This window comes from Megalobrama amblycephala, linkage group LG9, assembly GCF_018812025.1.
Source record: "Megalobrama amblycephala isolate DHTTF-2021 linkage group LG9, ASM1881202v1, whole genome shotgun sequence".
NCBI classification, from domain to species: domain Eukaryota; kingdom Metazoa; phylum Chordata; class Actinopteri; order Cypriniformes; family Xenocyprididae; genus Megalobrama; species Megalobrama amblycephala.
In genome coordinates, this window is record NC_063052.1 from 14,684,579 (window position 1) to 14,705,195 (window position 20,617).

General features: G+C 34.3%; 1 long non-coding RNA gene across 1 annotated transcript; it reads left to right on the plus strand.

The window, feature by feature from the left end:
* The first annotated feature begins 995 nt into the window (after positions 1 to 995).
* LOC125275100 lies at positions 996 to 19,603 on the plus strand. Its single transcript, XR_007186384.1, has 3 exons — positions 996 to 1,418; positions 2,685 to 2,727; positions 19,094 to 19,603. It is a non-coding gene; the product is annotated as an uncharacterized LOC125275100 (long non-coding RNA).
* Positions 19,604 to 20,617: the final 1,014 nt, after the last annotated feature.

Genomic DNA, 20,617 nt, shown 5'->3' on the forward strand with positions numbered 1-20,617 from the left:
GAATATGAAAGAAAAAAAAAAAAAAAACATTGTGCCAATGTGGTTTACAAACAGTCATAAACACTTTGAATCAAATATAATATTTTTGTTTGATATGTACAGATGTTTGGGGATTATTTTATGGCACCAAAATCTATTTTTTTTTACTTTACAGTAGGTTACCGAAAGGCTAAATCTGTAGCCTAATGTCTGCTTTTAATTTATTACTTTACCAGTTAAACTAATCAAGAGCAAAATAAAAATGTTGTATGTTTTGTCCAGTTTTAAAGGTTTATTACATTTTGTTCCTGAAATCCACCCTTCTGATGGGATCAGAATAATCCAGATTTTTTTTGATCAAAGGTATCCCAATATTACTAAAAAGTTTTGAACAACACAAACTGATGATTTTATCCAAATCAAGACTGGATTTTGTGATCTAATCTGATTTCAGAATCCTTTTTTTCCTTTTGAACAACTGATTTTCAAGATTTGATCCAATCTGATAGCCAGTTTTAGATAGATCCGATAAATCAGTTTTATTTAAAAATAATAATAATAAGATAAGATAATTTAATTCTACACAGCAAAATCCCCAGAGTTAAATGAACGACATATGGTGCCTCTCTAAATAGTGTTAAAGTAACACTGAAGCAGAGTTAAAGTTAATGAGATAATTATACAATTAATTAAGTGATGATTGAGTATTAGTGATGAACGCCTGCTGTTAACAAGCAGAATCACTGAAGAAAAGAGAAAAACAAAAATTACAACTGACTTTAACTCTGCTTCATTGTTATTTTAACACTATTCAGAGAGGGACCATATGTACTCTAAGCAGATTTGATTTAACTCTGGGGATTTTGCTGTGTAATAAAATAATATAATAAAATAAAATAATATAATTATAATACATTTTATTCAAATAATATTATAAATTAATAAATAATATTATAAATTAGATATATAAATTAGAATTTAAAATAACTAAATTTAAAAACAAAAAAAATATTGGACAAATAGTCTTGCAACAACATCAAAAAAACAGGAAAAATGTGCATTTGTTATTGTTTTCCCTTGCTATCCATGACCCATCAAAACAGACATGGGATCCATTTTTTGGGTTGCGATCCAACATTACATGCGGTAAAGCAATGACATCACCCCTCTTCCTGTGCAAATGACCAGCACTTCCTTTAATGGGCCAGATCTCTCACATCAAAATGCATGAGGGTTGTTATGATCCGCTCGTCTCCTCATGTGATCCCGCATGACAGTGAAGATGGGAAAATTCCCTCTCTCATGTGGATGTTGGGTGTAATCTCTTCATCTGGATGTGTCACTGACATACAGTAAGAAAAGCCCTGAACATTGCAGACTTTCAAAAAGCTTTGTGCGGATAAATCCGGAGATGATGGGTTCTAGCCGGCGATTGAAAGGTATTTTCTTCGTTTCTTCGCACACACTCGGCAAAGTAAAGCTCTGAATGTCTGTATCTTTGACATGGTAAGTTATTTAGTGACACATCTTACGCGAAGAGAGAAAAACGTGCTTAGAAATCTCTCTGCCTGACATCCAGAGAGAAGGAGAGAGAGAGAGAGAGAGCGTTCGCCTCAGGAAACTTGGGTTGAAGAACTGAAGGAAAATTCTATTTCGGTTCTTCCAAAAAAAAGAAAGAGGGGAGTTTGCAAAACACAGACAGTAAGATTCTGTGTGCAATAAAACCAAGAGGAATGTTGGTCCGACACTGGTCACATTTTGTCCGCAAAACAACAACGCCATTGGCTGATTTAGTTTAATTTGCTACAAAATCTGATTAATTCTTCAGTCCAGCGAATTACACACTCCTTAGAGGCAAAAAGATACTGCGTGAGGCCTTCGGCAGACAGTTAACATTACATTTAGACCAATTCAGCTTTAACCAAATATTATAAGAACAGCCGACAGCCAAAAGAAACAATACCTAACAAGCCAATAATCATTTTGCCTCCACATCAAATAGCCTCCAACAGGGTTAGCAACACGTCCAAATTCTGTACAGTTGAACAAATAGTCTACTAGTTGGTCTGGGCCTGCTGTGCTTCTGTCTGCTCAGATTACCAGCTCTAGAGTCAGTAAGGCATGACCCATCTGTTCAGTTACACTGACCCCAGATCTGCAGCGCACAGAGACACTGTCTGACTTCATTTCTCACACTAGAGAGCTTGTCAAAAACACTAGAGAGTATTTATAGCACCCCCATGTGGACAAATCACTACTCTGCTCTACTTGTTAAACATCATACTTTCTTTAGTACTTCCTAGTAAAACACTTTCACCCTGTATTAAATGGAAGCGAGTTCAAATTATAGTAGTGCGTTATGCTCCTGAATGAACCAGACTATAGTGCAATAATAATAATAATAATAACAAAAGCAGTTGTCTGAAGTCAATGACAGCTAGAGGAATATAAATGAATAAATGTCATTATTTATTTTAACTAGATCAGAAGATGATAATCACATTCATTGTATTAAGTAGAAATCTTTTTAAAATGTATAATATAGCTTCAGGGGTCTCCTGAGGGAAGCGTATAGCTGCAGGGGAATTATGCTAATTCTTCATTGCATTTTTTCATACTGTTAAAGTCGTGTTTTTCTGTTGTTTTGTTGAATCATGAATGCATGTGATGGTACTGTAAAAATCAGGGCATGTTTTCTGCTTCAGCAGGAGACACAAAAGCAGCCTCCAGATGACACTTTACACTAAGGTAGCCTGCTAAACATGTGGATATTTTACAGACATAATGATTTTTATACTGTACAAACTGTATATTCTGTCCCCTAAACCTACCCAAAACTTTCTGAATTTTTACATTTTCAAAAAATAACCTTTATCAGCTGTTTTTCTCATGGGGACCAAAACACACAAACACACATGCACGCACGTGTGTATTTGGGTGTGTGTGTGTTTGTGTGTGCACACGCACACTCTCTCACACACACACACACACACACACACACACACAAGCATGCACTCACACATGCATACACAAACACACACACTCACTCACACACACACACACACACACACACACACACAAGCATGCACTCACACATGCATACACAACTACACGCAAAAATAAACGTAAAAAATACGTTTTTGTGAATTGTGGGGATATTCCATAGGCGTTATGGTTTTTATACTGTACAAACCGTATTTTCTATCCCCCTACACTACCCCTAACCCTAAACCTACCCATCACAGGAAACTGTGCACACTTTTACTTTCTCAAAAAACTCATTCTGTGTGATTTATAAGCCTTTTGAAAAGTGGGGACATGGGGTAATGTCACCCTCTCCTTGTAATACCTGTCATACCCATGTCATAATACACATTTGTGTCCTGATATGTCACAAAAACACGAACACACACATGCACAAACACACACACACACAAACATACGCACTCTCAATCATGGTGGGGACTTTCCAGTGAGTTTTATTGGTGTGTTTTCTTTTAACATTTATTATATTATTGAATTACATATTCATATTCAATTGCATGCAGATTATAATTAAATTGTAATAATTGTTTTCTAATGATCATTTCCATCCTTAAACCTAACTTCAACAAACACCAATTTTCACATTTTCATTAAGACATATTCCAGTTCCACCTCATATTTATATTTCAAAAATTATATATACATATAAAGACATTTCAGTGCATTTATTGAGCTGTTTTGCTGTTAGACATCCCAGGTGAAGAAAGTATGTACTTAAAGTGCTCTATATTCATGCACTAATTTTGTACTGAAAATTCTTCTTTAGTACTTTTTTTAAGATCATCTTAAGAACATCTAAGTGTGCTAAACTGTGCTATTTTGAGATGGCATGAATATGAACTAAAATGTGCTTTTAATATACTTTCTCTAGTTTCCACTTGTAGTACACTTGAACCCACCTTTCATACACAAGTGCACTACAACTGCTAACTAAATGCATTTTTTAATACAGAGAAAGTATATTAAAAGCACATTTTATTTCATATTCATGGTGTCTCAAAATAGCACAGTTGAGTACACTTAGATGTTCTTAAGATTATCTTAAAAAGTACTAAAGAAAAATTTTCAGTACAAAATTAGTGTTTGAACTTTAAGTACATTATTGAAATGTACTTTTTCTTCACCTGGGATAACAATGAATGTGATTTTACCTTTTACTCTCCTATTTGATCACATAATGTATGCAAAACCTGACACACACACACACGTCTTTGAGGATTTACTTCAAAACTTGAAAAAAATCAAACTAAAAGTGCCAGTGTAAAATAATTGATGTCACAGCTGGTGTAATATGTGGATCAATGGAAGTCCTTCATGAAGTACAGTAGAAAAATCTGTGTATACATGTTACATAAAGTGACAGGTGACAATATGTTGGCTCCGTTTCCTGATTGAACAGGTAATCTATTCATGATTCACTCAATGCATTTTAACATAAGCACTCTCCACTGACTTCTCTGTCCACAGAGTTACGATAATACAAAACAATTATCATGCACTACACCCGACAACATACACAAAACATCACGATAGACTGAGAAGAGGCGAAACCAGAATGATACATATAAAGCAATCAACTCAAACGTAAACGACATCATCTGATTGCAATCAGCCCCAGAACTGAGATTGTAATAAATTGATTCATTCATGTGTTTTTGATTCATCTTGCTTGCACTTTCTCTAGCTTTATTTTTTCTTTTCACCGATGAGTAATGACGCTGCATTATGTCTTTTAACCATGAGCGATAGACATAGGGGTGAAACATCGCCTCTTAAAATGTTTGCGGCTGCTAAAGCGTGATTAATTATCAAACTCAAAGACGCTTAAATAATTCAACAAACGCCTTAAATGTGAACAAAAATTACAGTAAGCAATAAAGACAATATGTGAAAACAAAAAGGACATATACAGTGGTGGAGGAGGAAAGCCCAAATCATTAAAATGGAACAGTGGCTGTAACACAGCGTATCCAACATTTTTTTCCCTTGTCACAGCTCTAGCATATCATATAATGTACAAGTTGTGCTTTTATATACTCTGGCACGGATGCAAAAATAACAATCTCTCAGGTTGGACTGAGCCTAATCACATTTCTCATTGGCATGTTCCCTCAGCTGAAATAAATGAGCGACACGCAGTTCTATGTTTAGGAGGGAAAGGAAAACCCTTCTGAAAGGAATAAATACGGGATCTCCGAAGGCTATAGATGGAGAGTCAGGTCCGTAATGCACTTACAGTCAGGGGTTCATCGCTCAATCTGTGATGAAGGGACACAGGAGTGTGTCCAAACCCATGTGCTGGATCCATTACCTGCGCGGAGGGATGAGTAATATATTCCTATACATCGCTGTATATATTATGTATTTCCTGGCAATGGCACTCTATTGCCAGTATAATAAACATATTATTCTATCCGGCGTAGACAACTGTACTACTATTCAGTTCACTTTTTTAACGGTCACGGCAGCAGCTGGTTTTGATTTGAGGATTGAGTCCACATATATGCAACATATGGACCACAGGTTTGGATGCATTAATAAAATCATCGCTGCAGTTTTCATCATATTAACAGGCACAAGACAAAGGCATGACAGGAGGGTTGAACAGAGTTCGCAAACAGATGCTGAAGAGCTTTCAGTACCTCTGCAGCTGTGTGACGTTTTTAGTGTCATTTTTATCATGCGTTTCCTCATATTTTTTAACAGGTACAATGGCCATGAACTGTATTTACACAGATAAGCACTTAAAAAGTGTGAATTTAATGGCCTCAGATAACAAAATATCAAGTTATCTGCAAAAAAAGTGACTTTTCTGAACTTTAAATCAACAAGACATTTCCCATCAAAATCATACTTTTAAGGAGATTCATATGCTTATTGTTGAGTATTGCCATCTGATATCACAGTATTGTAAAAATAGAGCTTCTATGCAATATAAAAGTTTCCTCCAAAAAAGAACTAGGGGACAAAAAAAAAAAAAAATTTATTAAGTGATTTCATCAAATTCACACAGGTGTCCAAACTGACTTACTATACGTTTCACTAACATTTCAAAACCAAAACATGTCTAAACAAGATTTATACTTTTGAACAACATACACTACTGTATGGAATATTGTTTCCACCATGAAATAAAAAATAAATATGATAATTGTGACTTTTTTTCTCAGAATTGCGAAAAAAAAAAAAGTCAGAATTGTGACTGACTTTATAACTCACAATTCTGACTTTATATCACTCAATTCTGACTTTATATCTCGCAATTCTGACTTTATATCACTCAATTCTGACTTTATATCACGCAATTCTGACTTTATATCTCGCAATTCTGACTTTATATCACACAATTCTGACTTTATATCTCGCAATTCTGACTTTATATCTCGCAATTCTGACTTTATAACTCGCAATTCTGACTTTATATCTCGCAATTCTGACTTTATATCACGCAATTCTGACTTTATATCTCGCAATTCTGACTTTATATCACTCAATTCTGACTTTATATCTCGCAATTCTGACTTTATATCTCGCAATTCTGACTTTATAACTCGCAATTCTGACTTTATATCTCGCAATTCTGACTTTATATCACGCAATTCTGACTTTATATCTCGCAATTCTGACTTTATATCACACAATTCTGACTTTATATCACACAATTCTGACTTTATATCTCGCAATTCTGACTTTATATCTCACAATTCTGACTTTATATCACTCAATTCTGACTTTATATCACGCAATTCTGACTTTATATCTCACAATCTTGACTTTATATCACTCAATTCTGACTTTATATCACTCGCAATTCTGACTTTATATCTCGCAATTCTGACTTTAAATCACGCAATTCTGACTTTATATCACATAATTCTGACTTTATATCTCGCAATTCTGACTTTATCAATCACTCAATTCTGACTTTATATCTCGCAATTCTGACTTTATATCACTCAATTCTGACTTTATATCTCACAATTCTGACTATATATATCACAATCTGACTTTATATCTCGCAATTCTGACTTTATATCACGCAATTCTGACTTTATATCTCGCAATTCTGACTTTATATCTCGCAATTCTGACTTTATATCTCACAATTCTGACTTTATATCTCGCAATTCTGACTTTATATCACACAATTCTGACTTTATATCTCGCAATTCTGACTTTATATCTCACAATTCTGACTTTATATCACTCAATTCTGACTTTATATCACGCAATTCTGACTTTATATCTCACAATTCTGACTTTATATCACTCAATTCTGACTTTATATCACTCAATTCTGACTTTATATCTCGCAATTCTGACTTTAAATCACGCAATTCTGACTTTATATCACATAATTCTGACTTTATATCTCGCAATTCTGACTTTATATCACTCAATTCTGACTTTATATCTCGCAATTCTGACTTTATATCACTCAATTCTGACTTTATATCTCACAATTCTGACTTATATATCACTTTAATCAATTCTGACTTTATATCTCGCAATTCTGACTTTATATCACGCAATTCTGACTTTATATATCACGCAATTCTGACTTTATATCACTCAATTCTGACTTTATATCTCGCAATTCTGACTTTATATCACGCAATTCTGACTTTATATCTCGCAATTCTGACTTTATCACGCAATCACACAATTCTGACTTTAAATCACGCAATTCTGACTTTATATCACATCGCAATTCTGACTTTATATCTCGCAATTCTGACTTTATATCACTCAATTCTGACTTTATATCATGCAATTCTGACTTATATATCACAATCTTGACTTTATATCACTCAATTCTGACTTTATATCTCGCAATTCTGACTTTATATCACACAATTCTGACTTTATATCACTTTATATCTCGCAATTCTGACTTTATATCTCGCAATTCTGACTTTATATCACTCAATTATGACTTTATATCACGCAATTCTGACTTATATATCACAATCTTGACTTTATATCTCGCAATTCTGACTTTATATCACGCAATTCTGACTTTATATCTCACAATCTTGACTTTATATCACTCAATTCTGACTTTATATCTCACAATCTTGACTTTATATCACTCAATTCTGACTTTATATCTCGCAATTCTGACTTTATATCACGCAATTCTGACTTTAAATCACGCAATTCTGACTTTATATCACTAATTCTGACTTTATATCTCGCAATTCTGACTTTATATCACTCAATTCTGACTTTATATCACGCAATTCTGACTATATATATCACAATCTTGACTTTATATCTCGCAATTCTGACTTTATATCACGCAATTCTGACTTTATATCTCACAATCTTGACTTTATATCACTCAATTCTGACTTTATATCTCACAATCTTGACTTTATATCACTCAATTCTGACTTTATATCTCGCAATTCTGACTTTATATCACGCAATTCTGACTTTATATCTCGCAATTCTGACTTTATATCACGCAATTCTGACTTTATATCACGCAATTCTGACTTTATATCTCGCAATTCTGACTTTATATCACGCAATTCTGACTTTATATCACTCAATTCTGACTTTATATCTCGCAATTCTGACTTTATATCACTCAATTCTGACTTTATATCACGCAATTCTGACTTTATATCTCACAATCTTGACTTTATATCTCGCAATTCTGACTTTATATCACTCAATTCTGACTTTATATCTCACAATTCTGACTATATATATCACAATCTTGACTTTATATCTCGCAATTCTGACTTTATATCACGCAATTCTGACTTTATATATCACGCAATTCTGACTTTATATCACTCAATTCTGACTTTATATCTCGCAATTCTGACTTTATATCACGCAATTCTGACTTTATATCTCGCAATTCTGACTTTATATCACACAATTCTGACTTTAAATCACGCAATTCTGACTTTATATCACATAATTCTGACTTTATATCTCGCAATTCTGACTTTATATCACTCAATTCTGACTTTATATCATGCAATTCTGACTATATATATCACAATCTTGACTTTATATCACTCAATTCTGACTTTATATCTCGCAATTCTGACTTTATATCACACAATTCTGACTTTATATCACATAATTCTGACTTTATATCTCGCAATTCTGACTTTATATCACTCAATTATGACTTTATATCACGCAATTATGACTATATATATCACAATCTTGACTTTATATCTCGCAATTCTGACTTTATATCACGCAATTCTGACTTTATATCTCACAATCTTGACTTTATATCACTCAATTCTGACTTTATATCTCACAATCTTGACTTTATATCACTCAATTCTGACTTTATATCTCGCAATTCTGACTTTATATCACGCAATTCTGACTTTAAATCACGCAATTCTGACTTTATATCACATAATTCTGACTTTATATCTCGCAATTCTGACTTTATATCACTCAATTCTGACTTTATATCACGCAATTCTGACTATATATATCACAATCTTGACTTTATATCTCGCAATTCTGACTTTATATCACGCAATTCTGACTTTATATCTCACAATCTTGACTTTATATCACTCGCAATTCTGACTTTATATCTCACAATCTTGACTTTATATCACTCAATTCTGACTTTATATCTCGCAATTCTGACTTTATATCACGCAATTCTGACTTTATATCTCGCAATTCTGACTTTATATCACGCAATTCTGACTTTATATCACGCAATTCTGACTTTATATCTCGCAATTCTGACTTTATATCACGCAATTCTGACTTTATATCACTCAATTCTGACTTTATATCTCGCAATTCTGACTTTATATCACTCAATTCTGACTTTATATCACGCAATTCTGACTTTATATCTCACAATCTTGACTTTATATCTCGCAATTCTGACTTTATATCACACAATTCTGACTTTATATCACTCAATTCTGACTTTATATCTTGCAATTCTGACTTTATATCACACAATTCTGACTTTATAACTATTTCAAAGAAAAAAGTCAGAATTGTGAGATAAAAAGTCGCATTTACCTTTTTTATTTTGTTTTAGTGGTGGAAACAAGCTTCCAAACTACTGTTCAAAACTTTAGAACAGTAGTGTATATATTTTTTCTTTTTTATTGATTATAAAATTTAATTATACCAAATAAATATTTAATTATAATAGTGTACCATATATATTTAAAACAAATAATCTGTTTCTAATTAAATTTTGGCCAGGTACCATGGAAGTACCACAGCATTCTTGGAATAAATATAATGGTATATGAATTTTAGTGACATAATATTTCAAAGTACAAGACCAGTATTACCATGTGAGACCATCACAGTATTTCTTTTAAGGGTTATGGTACATGCATATGGCCTATCTATCTCTGTACTATCATCCTGCCACAGTACTGTAAAAAATGCAATATCAAGTTTTCTACTTTTATACAACAAAAAGCCTACTACAATCCTATAAACAGTGTCTATCAGTTAGTGTGTGTCTTGTGTTTTTAGAGACTGCCTCTGCGTTTTAAATTGGTCACAGCATGGAGGTGTTTGGCAGTGTTTGCTGTCTTTCTCTGGGTCGATCTTCATCGGGCAGTGTCAGGGCAGCCCTGTCTTATCAGCAGGGTCCTGTAGCAGAAGCAGACAAACCCTCTCACACAGGGAGCAGCAGGGTGCCACAAGGTCACCGCCGACCCGCTACCTCAGAGAGAACAATCCGACGGAGCCAAATATACACACATCGCTTAAGTAAATAAATACGTCTCCCAGCCCCAGAGCCATCCCAGTTCTGCTGCCTTTCAAAATACACACTTGTACTCACCATTGTTTATTATCAGTGGAGTCTCACTTGTATCTCTCTCTCACACACACATCCTGATGAACTACTCACATCCCCGAATCAACTACCCTGCTGTTTTCATTATCGAAACTGCTAATGAAATTTGTTACACATTCACATTTCGGAAGAGATTCAGCGAAAGATCTATGCTTTCAATATGTGACTATTGATTAGCCATAGAGCTGAGGAAAATAGAAACTTAACAGACAGCCATAAAACGAAAACAAAGGCCCGTAAATATACCATCTTCAGCTAGTTTAAACGCATATTTATAGCCATGGCTGCCTAGGTGAAAACAACAGCTCTGCGTGTTATTATGAGGTTTATTGGGCTTGTCTGTGCCTGTGGAAATTGCAAATCTGTACACTTCATCACAAGGACCATGCAGGGCAACAGAAAAGCGACATGCCATTTACCCTCGTCAATTTATTTTATGGGCTCTTGTTCAACCCTGTCTATTTTGTATGTTTTTTTCCCAAATGCAATTTTTTTTCTTTTCTAATTTTTTTTGAAAATGGGATTTTGTGCAGTTTAAAATTTCAATGCAAAAGCAAGAGAATAAATTCAAGTTGAGGGGTTTCCATTTGTTGAGGCCAGCTTTTTTATTTAAAACTGACAGAAAGGCTGGAATCTCTTGTCCCAGCGGTTCATGGTTAAAGTGTGTGGGCAGATGGAAGGACTGAAAGTATAGACGATAAAAGTCTATAAAAGCTTAGTGTCTCGGGTCTGGTGGTTTAGGAAAGCTCTCTGGACATACTGTAAGTGCTGTTTTGATTCAATGGATTGGCAGGTTCTGTACGCGATGTTTCATTCTAGAACTTCCGCCAGATTTTAGACACGCCCTCTCTCTCTACAACCCCGCGTCAACATAATGTACAAGCAGTTTATTTACCTGTCAAGCAGAAGTAATGCAATTTTGGCATCTGTTTTCAGATGCTTTGCATCTCTCAGTTCATCCAGCGCTGAAAAGCTTTCTCGTGTCCATCATGTTTTGGTCCTCCTACTCCTTTTGGGATGTTTGGATGTGTAAGCTGCGTGACAGATGACAAATCATGAAATTGGTTGTTTGCACGTGACGTCATTGCTGTGGCGTAAAATGCAGCTGGAGGGCAGGAAGTGATTTTTATATATAGGAATCGCAATCACAAACTCTAAATTTCTATGTTTTGCGTCGTTTATGGTTGCTCAAATCAATCAAACCAGGAAAATACAAGAAGCTTTTATCTTTTACGTAACTTGCATCGTTTTTTCATTTTAAAAGTTGTCGCCTTTAATAGCATTTTGCGTCTGCTGACACTGAAATTAATATGGATTTGACTTTGACTTTTTTTTTGACTTGGTTAAATATTCACGTTCTTCATGGTAACTGTAGTTTTAATGTTGCCATGGAGGAGAATCGGAGATTCTACTAGGGTTGCCAACTTCTGGAAAGGAAAATAAGGTACAACTGTGGTTCTTTATAGGAAAATAAGGGACAGAATAAGGGACACTCTAAATATTTGTACTGTACCACTCAATGATTTCAGTATCTGCAGTTAAGTATGTGTATAAAAGATGTATAAAAGGTTCTCAGACAAACACATTTGTGTAATTTCGTGTCAAAATCAACCAAATTTCAGAAACTTTCCCTGCTCAAATTTTTGATTTTCTTTTCTTTTTTATTTCTGAAGAAAGACAAACATAAATGAAGAAGAAAGCCAAAATATTAAATGTCACAGATGTATATTTACTGAGTAATCCAATATTTTATAGAGGAGCATCAATTTTCACATGAGATTTGGAGTGAGATTACAGGGGGGTAAAATGACTTTAGAACAACATCATTATTTTATTTTTACACAGAGACTGTCTATTAGTAAAATCTGTTGATGTTAGCAATCTTTGTTGCATTATATGCCAACAGTTCAAAAATGGCAAAAAGCACTTCTTGTGTTTTTCGCCCAAAGTTTGCATTTCTGTAACTCATATTACAGATATCTTAATATCCTTTTAGATTCTAATTCTTAACAAACTTTTCTTTCCTTATTTTTTAAGGCCCAATATGGTTAATTTCCAGAGATAGGAATCCCAATGCGCCTCCATGAGTAAATTGGTACACATTTTCAATGGTCGCACATTTTTCTGAAAAACTAGAAATGCATCTCGTTTTTTCTGCCAACACAATTGAACATTCCTGTCTGAGTGCCATAGGCCTAAATAATATTTTTCCAAAGTCTGTGTGCCTGTAATTCTAAAAGCATTAAAGATATCTCAATATCTGTCTATATTCTCATTCTTAATAAACTTTTCTTTTGTAATCTTCATTTTAAAGGCCTATATGGTTCAGTCCCAGAGATATAATGTGACTCCATGTTCAAATTGTTGAATTTGACCCATTTTCTATATATATAGCTACAACAACGGATATTAAACATCAACCTCTATTCAAAACCATAAACTTAAAAAATAAAAATAATAATAAAAAAAAAAATGTCAGGAAGATAGGCCAACATAGATGGCATACAATTTGAACATGCCAATAAAGCATTTTTTAAAACAATGGCACTTAAAAGTTTGAAATAAATGTTGTTGCAACCATGTATGAATAAATGAAAACTCATATTTTTCAATTAAAGAGAAGTATAGAACTTAGAAAATTAACCTAGTGTGGGCTGCTTTTGGTGCATGAGACTTTATTATTTTGTGTTTCAATAATGAGGTCCAAGAATAGCCTACGCTACAAGTTAGGCTACTTAAAATCACTCCTCTTCATAGCATAAGAATCACGACCAACATATGGGGTGATTTTTGTTTATATCTTTTGAAAAAGATGTGTAAACCGCTACAATACAGACTTTCATCTATGTATTCAATTACTTCTTGCCCTCCAGCTAAATTTTGCATGTTATCAGAACCACGTGATTGCAAAGCTACCAAATTTTCAAAATGCTCCAAGTTCATGTATCGCAGGCTCTGAGTTTCCTGTTTCCCATATAAGGATTGTGAACTCATTAAATGATTGACAGGTGGAAAGTGAATGAAAAGCCTGTCGATTCGTTTTATTTTACTGTTTCCAGAGAGTAGGTCTGTCACAAGCAGTGTTGGGTGTAATTAATCAGGCTACTGTAATTTAATTACTTTTCCTTTGAAAAAGCCCCGTTCACACCAAGAACGATAACTAGCGTCCACACCAGCGAACGGCAACGGTCTGTTTATTTTAAGCTCACGCGCTGCAGTTTCAAAGTGTGTACAACATGTTTTTGCTGTTCTTGTTGCATTTACACAGCTTTAACCAGCAGATGTCCTCAGCATGCTATGTTTCGAGTGAATAGCTAGTGTAATCGATCTAATCTATCAGTGAATTTAGCTGATGAAGTCAATATAGTGGAATAAAAACAACACATAAGGTGCGTCCCAATTCGCGTACTTATGCACTATTCTATGAGGTTTTTTAAGTATAAATAGTGCGAGTAGTGCGTTCACACTGAAAATTCCAAAAAGAATAAGCACACTTTAAATACCCGGATGATGCACTAAATTAACGGAAAAAATAAAGTGTGGAATGTTGGACACTTCATGCACTCAAATGTCGCAGCTGTCGGACTCTGATGTTAAATGACAAAATAACCTTATACAATTCACGCACTACATGGATGAGTACATAGTGCATAAGTACATAGCAGAGATGGGCACTCGAGTTAGAGACTCGGACTCGAGTCGCATTTTAACAGACTCCAGACTCGGACTCGGACTCGACCTGAAATGACTTCAGACTTGACTCGACTCGGCACAAAAGACTCGTAATATTTTAAAACCGACTCAAGTCTTTTACCCATAACTACTGATATAATAAAGAATTTGTGTTGTTTAAATAGTTTTATAATATCTGCGTCTCATATTTCCTTACGTGTTGTGGTAGATCTGACTCATGTCATGCACTTTGATTACGTATGTCCGTGCATGTAAACTCCGTATTGTCATAAGAATCCCATGAAATGTGAATGAAGCCACCATGCCATATGTTATTTCATTTGAGTTTTTGTAAGATCGGCTAGATGCACAGAATGTGGGAAAACAATTAAAGACACCGGAACAACATCATCAAATTTTATGAGACATTACATCCGCAAAGGTTAGTCACATAAACTCACGCAGCTAGCTATTATACTGTGGTGTAGCTGCATGGCTCATTTGAATTGCCAGCCTGTTAAAATATGAACAAAAAAAGAATCTAGACTTTAAACCTAGCACTACGTTTTATCAATCTTTTAGTATTATATGCAGCTTTTCTATTTCTTAAAGGTGCCCTCGAATGAAAAATAACAAGAGTTCAGTACATGGAAATGACATACAGTGAGTCTCAAACTCCATTGTTTCCTCCTTCTTATATAAATCTAATTTGTTTAAAAGACCTCCGAAGAACAGGCGAATCTCAACATAACACCGACTGTTACGTAACAGTCGGGATCATTAATATGTACGCCCCCAATATTTGCATATGCCAGCCCATGTTCCCAACATTATAAAAGGCATTAGACAAGGGCAGCCAGTATTAACGTCTGGATGTGCACAACCAAATCAACAGACTAGGTAAGCAAGCAAGAACAATAGCGAAAAATGGCAGATGGAGCAATAATAACTGACATGATCCATGATAACATGATATTTTTAGTGATATTTGTAAACTGTCTTTCTAAATGTTTCGTTAGCATGTTGCTAATGTACTGTTAAATGTGGTTAAAGTTACCATTGTTTCTTACTGTATTCACGGAGACAAGAGAGCCGTCGCTATTTTCATTTTTAAACACTTGCAGTCTTTATAATGCATAAACACAACTTCATTCTTTATAAATCTCTCCAACAGAGTAGCATTAGCCGTTAGCCACGGAGCACTATCAAACTCATTCAAAATCAGAAGTAAACAATATAACAGTATACAATACTCACATAATCCGACGCATGCATGCCGCATGCATGACGAACACTTTGTAAAGATCCATTTTGAGGGTTATATTAGCTGTGTGAACTTTGTTAAGGCACTGTTCAAGGCAAGCGCGAGCTCTGTGGGCGTGGAGCACGGGATTTAAAGGGGCCGCAGCATAAAATCGGCGCGTTTATAATGATGCCCCAAAATAGGCAGTTAAAAAATGTAATAAAAAAAATCTATGGGGTATTTTGATCTGAAACTTCACAGACACATTCAGGGGACACCTTAGACTTATATTACATCTTTTAAAAACATAATCTAGGGCACCTTTAATGTGTGTCCATAAGAGAGAGAGATAGAAAGAGAGGTTAATCCATTTATTACTTAAAGCTCATATTTTAACGTATCACAGTCAGCATGTGTAGAGTTTTCAATTGACATTCTTAAACATTCCGAAGTTTGATATTTTCTGATAATGACTGTCCTCAATAACAATGAAGCTGTCTAACAAACCGTGACTCACTGGCGCCATCTTGCATCCACTTAGCGACTGTATTGAAAATGATTACTCGTGTTGCCAGGACGACTGTTTTGTACATTGTAATGGAATATAAAGTATCAAGCTGGATGTACATTATCCCTTACACCATAGGACCTTAATTTCAAATAAAACAGATGATAAAAAGATCATATTGTTTTGTCTATATAATACAACTAGGATTAAAAATAGGATTTGATTATGAGGAAAAAAAAAAAAAATTAATGACTCGAGACTCGACTCGGACAAAAGACTCCAGACTTGACTCGGACTCTATATATAAGACTCGTGAACATCTCTGATACATAGTGCATAAGTGCATAGTGCGTCATTTGGGACGCAACTCTAGTGTTTTTCACTGCAACTTCAAAGGAGGTAAAACAATGTCGAAACTAGCGCTGGATATCTGAAGGAATTTTATTTTACACGGTTTGCAATCCTTTCATAATGATCTCATTGTTAATACTTCTCATCATTTATTCTGAGGGTATGACCGATTGTTTTCCATTGATCCATTTTCTTTAAAGCATCCTTGAAAAGGGTTTTCTGGACCTCCACGATCAACTTCTCCACAACGTCGTCGGCCATTTTAAATGCACGAGCTCTTAAATTAGAACGGATTCTGATTGGCTGTCAGTGTTTAATCGTTCAACAGCTAGAAAAAAATCATTCTGAAAGTGATCCTAACGATGTCGATATCGTTATAGCTGTGGTGTGGCAGTGCTATTCTTTTATATTTAGAACAATTTTTAGAACTATATTATCGTTATCTTTATAGGTATCATTCTTGGACGGGCCTTTACTCTTAATTTTTCTGTAATTTAATTACAGTTACTTCTGATGTAACTGCATTAAATACAATTCTATATGGATTTAACATCAAAATTTAATGTTAAAATGTATGTTTTAATGTAACCTTCTCCCTTTACACACTTTGGTCAGTTCAAGAATAATTTATGCAATTGAATATTTGTTTATTTGAGAGAATTTAAAGTGCAGTTTTTTTGTCTGTCCCTGTATTGTACAACTGCTCAAGGTTATTTATAAAGTAATAAGTAATCCAATACTTTTTAAAGAGAGAGATTAGTCACAAAGGCCGAAAAATATCTCAGGTTCCTGAAAAAAAAAAAAAAGTCAATTCGTATGGCATAAATTCTTATTTTGTTTAAATATACTATAAAGATTTTTAGGAATCATTAGCATTTCATTACAGAATATTAAATGCACTGTATAACTAAAATACCCTGAATGATTGTGATTAAAAATTAATAGTTTGCTTGGAGATTGGGGGCGGGTTGTTAGGCTTGAAATTAATATAACTGGCTGCTTTATGACACTTTCAAACTAAAAATAATATGGCACTTATTTTGAGCAGATGGCTCTTCAAACAACAAGAGTCCTCAGAGAAGTTTTAGATATTTTTGGAAGCATTTCGTAGCATTAATTTAAAATAAAACTGGTTATTTTGTATCTAAAGCCACACATCTCAGTGCAGAGTAATTCAATTCTCTTAAAAAGCAATGCTGGATCTCTTTAGCTCTTTGCAATGCATTTATCTCGATTAACAGTTCCCTCCTTTTTTTTTCTCCTCCATTTGTCGTGGTTGCACTGTCAGAGCTGTTTAGACGAACAAAAAGCCTGCTTGTTTTGACATATGGTTTCTCGGTTTTGTTTTTGTTGATAATGAGAAACATGTTCCTTGGCTTGCAGCGCCAAAGCCTGAGGGTTTGCAGTTGTGGAGCGCCTGAAAGAAACTGCGAGGAAATTACCTGAGGCGCACGCCTCTTTTGTTTCAGTGCTAACGCTGGCCTTAATTACTGAAAATTGAAAACTGAAAATGTCGAGATGCACGATGCACTGGACCGCTGATGCCGTCTCATTATATTGCGGTATCATGCTAGATTTTATGACTGGACTGTAGTGCACTTGTTTTTTTTTTCACCTCATGTACTTTTACGAGCACCTGTGCGGCTAAGCATACTTCATAATGTCAGCTATCAAAGAAAATCTGCCGTAATCAACAATGCATGTAGAATCACAAAAAAGGGATTTTAAAAGTGCATGCACCATTTCCAGGATTTATAAAAACCTACACTCTAAAAAATGCTGGGTTAAAAACAACCCCTGTTGGGTTGAAAATGGACAAACCCAGCAATTGGGTTGTTTTTAACCCAGTGATTGGGTTAAATGTTTGACCCAACCTGCTGGGTAGTTTTATTTAACTCAACTATTGCTTAAAATTACTGTATTTCTTGCTTAAAATGAACATTTATGAATACATTTAATGAATAATAATTAAACAATAAACATATTAAATTGCTTATTTAACCCAACCGCTGGGTTAAAACAATCCAATCGCTGGGTTTGCCCATTTTTTTTAAAGTGTAATCTGATTTGGACAACCAATCTTTTGACACTTAAGTTTAGTGAGCCAGTTAATTGAACTAAAAGATGTAGTTTGCGTCATTGAATTCAACAGTCACAATCCAAAAAGCAATTTGCAGGGAGCTCAGGTTTTACAAATGTTATCGGCGCAATCAACTACACTCGTGTTTTAAGGCACCGGAAAAGATTGAATTCACTTTCATCAACACAAGTCACATTGGTTTCATCAGTGCGCAATAAACCTCTATTGAGTAAATGGCTCTGGCCAGCAAGCACCTTCATTTTATCCAACAGTGGGGCTTGGTAAGTTGCTCTCCTCATTGGCGAGAGAGCGTACGTGTGAAGCAGATTCATCTGTATTCTACTAGGCTGACCTTGTACAATCTTTTATTCATTCTCCACTCAGGTAAGAGAGGGAACCCACTCAAAGCCTCGATTGACCTCAGGGTCAATCAGGTGATAATCACCCTCTTCGCAAGGCCATAGATCTGGTGAGAGCTGGAATAGAGAGGAAAGAGAGGAGTCGAATGTAACGAGGAAAGTCAGGTGTCCTTGTTTTGCAAGTATAGTTCATTTGTGGAAATCTATTCACAATCTGAATTCTGGTAAAACTGTGTTTTTATAAAAGTATAAACAGAACATCAGCTTTAAACAGTTAATATCATGTTTGCAAAAATATGCATCCATATGGATTTGCTTAATGCTAATGGTGTGTTCAAAGTCATTTGTCGAAACAATCTCTATTCTCACTTATATTATAGACTAGATATTCAGTAGTGCTGGCATAATAGTTAAATGCAATTAATTGCATCTAACAGAAAAGTTTGTTTATATAATATTTGTGTGTGTACATAATGTATCGTGTGTGTGTGTATATATATGGGTTAAAGACGTGACAGGTCATTTTTTTTGTCTAAAGGCCTTAATAATAATAAAAAACAAAGATATGACATCCAAAGTATGTAAGGTAGTACAACTAGATCTCTTTTATTGAATCCAAAAGGTTTTAATTATATTTTGCTACATATAAAAGTATTTTATAGATTTTGAAGTGTCAAAAGGTCATTCGGTTTAACCGTTCAAAGCCCAAAACAGCCATTAAAATATCTTAAAATGTAATGCAAAATGGTGTTAAAATGGTATTAAAATTATGTGTAGAACTCGTTGCTTTGTTATGAGAAAGAATGTCCGGAAAAATGAATTTCATTGATGTAATTCGGGGGAATCATTATAAGGGACCATTTTGGGACCATTAAGTCATGCATCAATATCATGTGACAGGATGTGACATCATTCAGACACCTGCAAAGGACCACATGGTCATGAAGCAAAGTAACTATTTGAAAAATTCATGTTTTCACTTGATCATATGCATGTCCCGAAACATCAGGTCATTCGGTACAACTGCTATAAAACATGGAAAATGTTGTAATATTTTAAAAACTTGTACTAAATATAAAATGTTTGATTGTCCTTTTGCTAGATATCAGCCTGTTAGCATTGTCTGAAAATATCGTCATTTGGTAAAACTGAAATTTTGGTTAAACCGAATGACTTTTTTGGTGACAAATTTATCTTGTAATAAATGACAAAAGCAGTGTAAATTGATTATAAAAACCACATAATCTCATTGTTAACACTTAATACAACTTCAAAATTAATTATATCTCCATTATGTTTTTTTACACTTTTAAAAATCGTATTCGTTAATGATCCATATGTGTGTGTGTGTGTGTGTGTATACTGTATATGCACATACACACACACACACACTAGTGTTGTCAAATCGATTAATCGTGATTATTTGCATCTAAAATAAAAGTTTATTTTTATATATATATATATATATATATATATATATATATATATATATATATATATATATATATATATATATATATACATAATCGATTCGACAGCACTAATATTC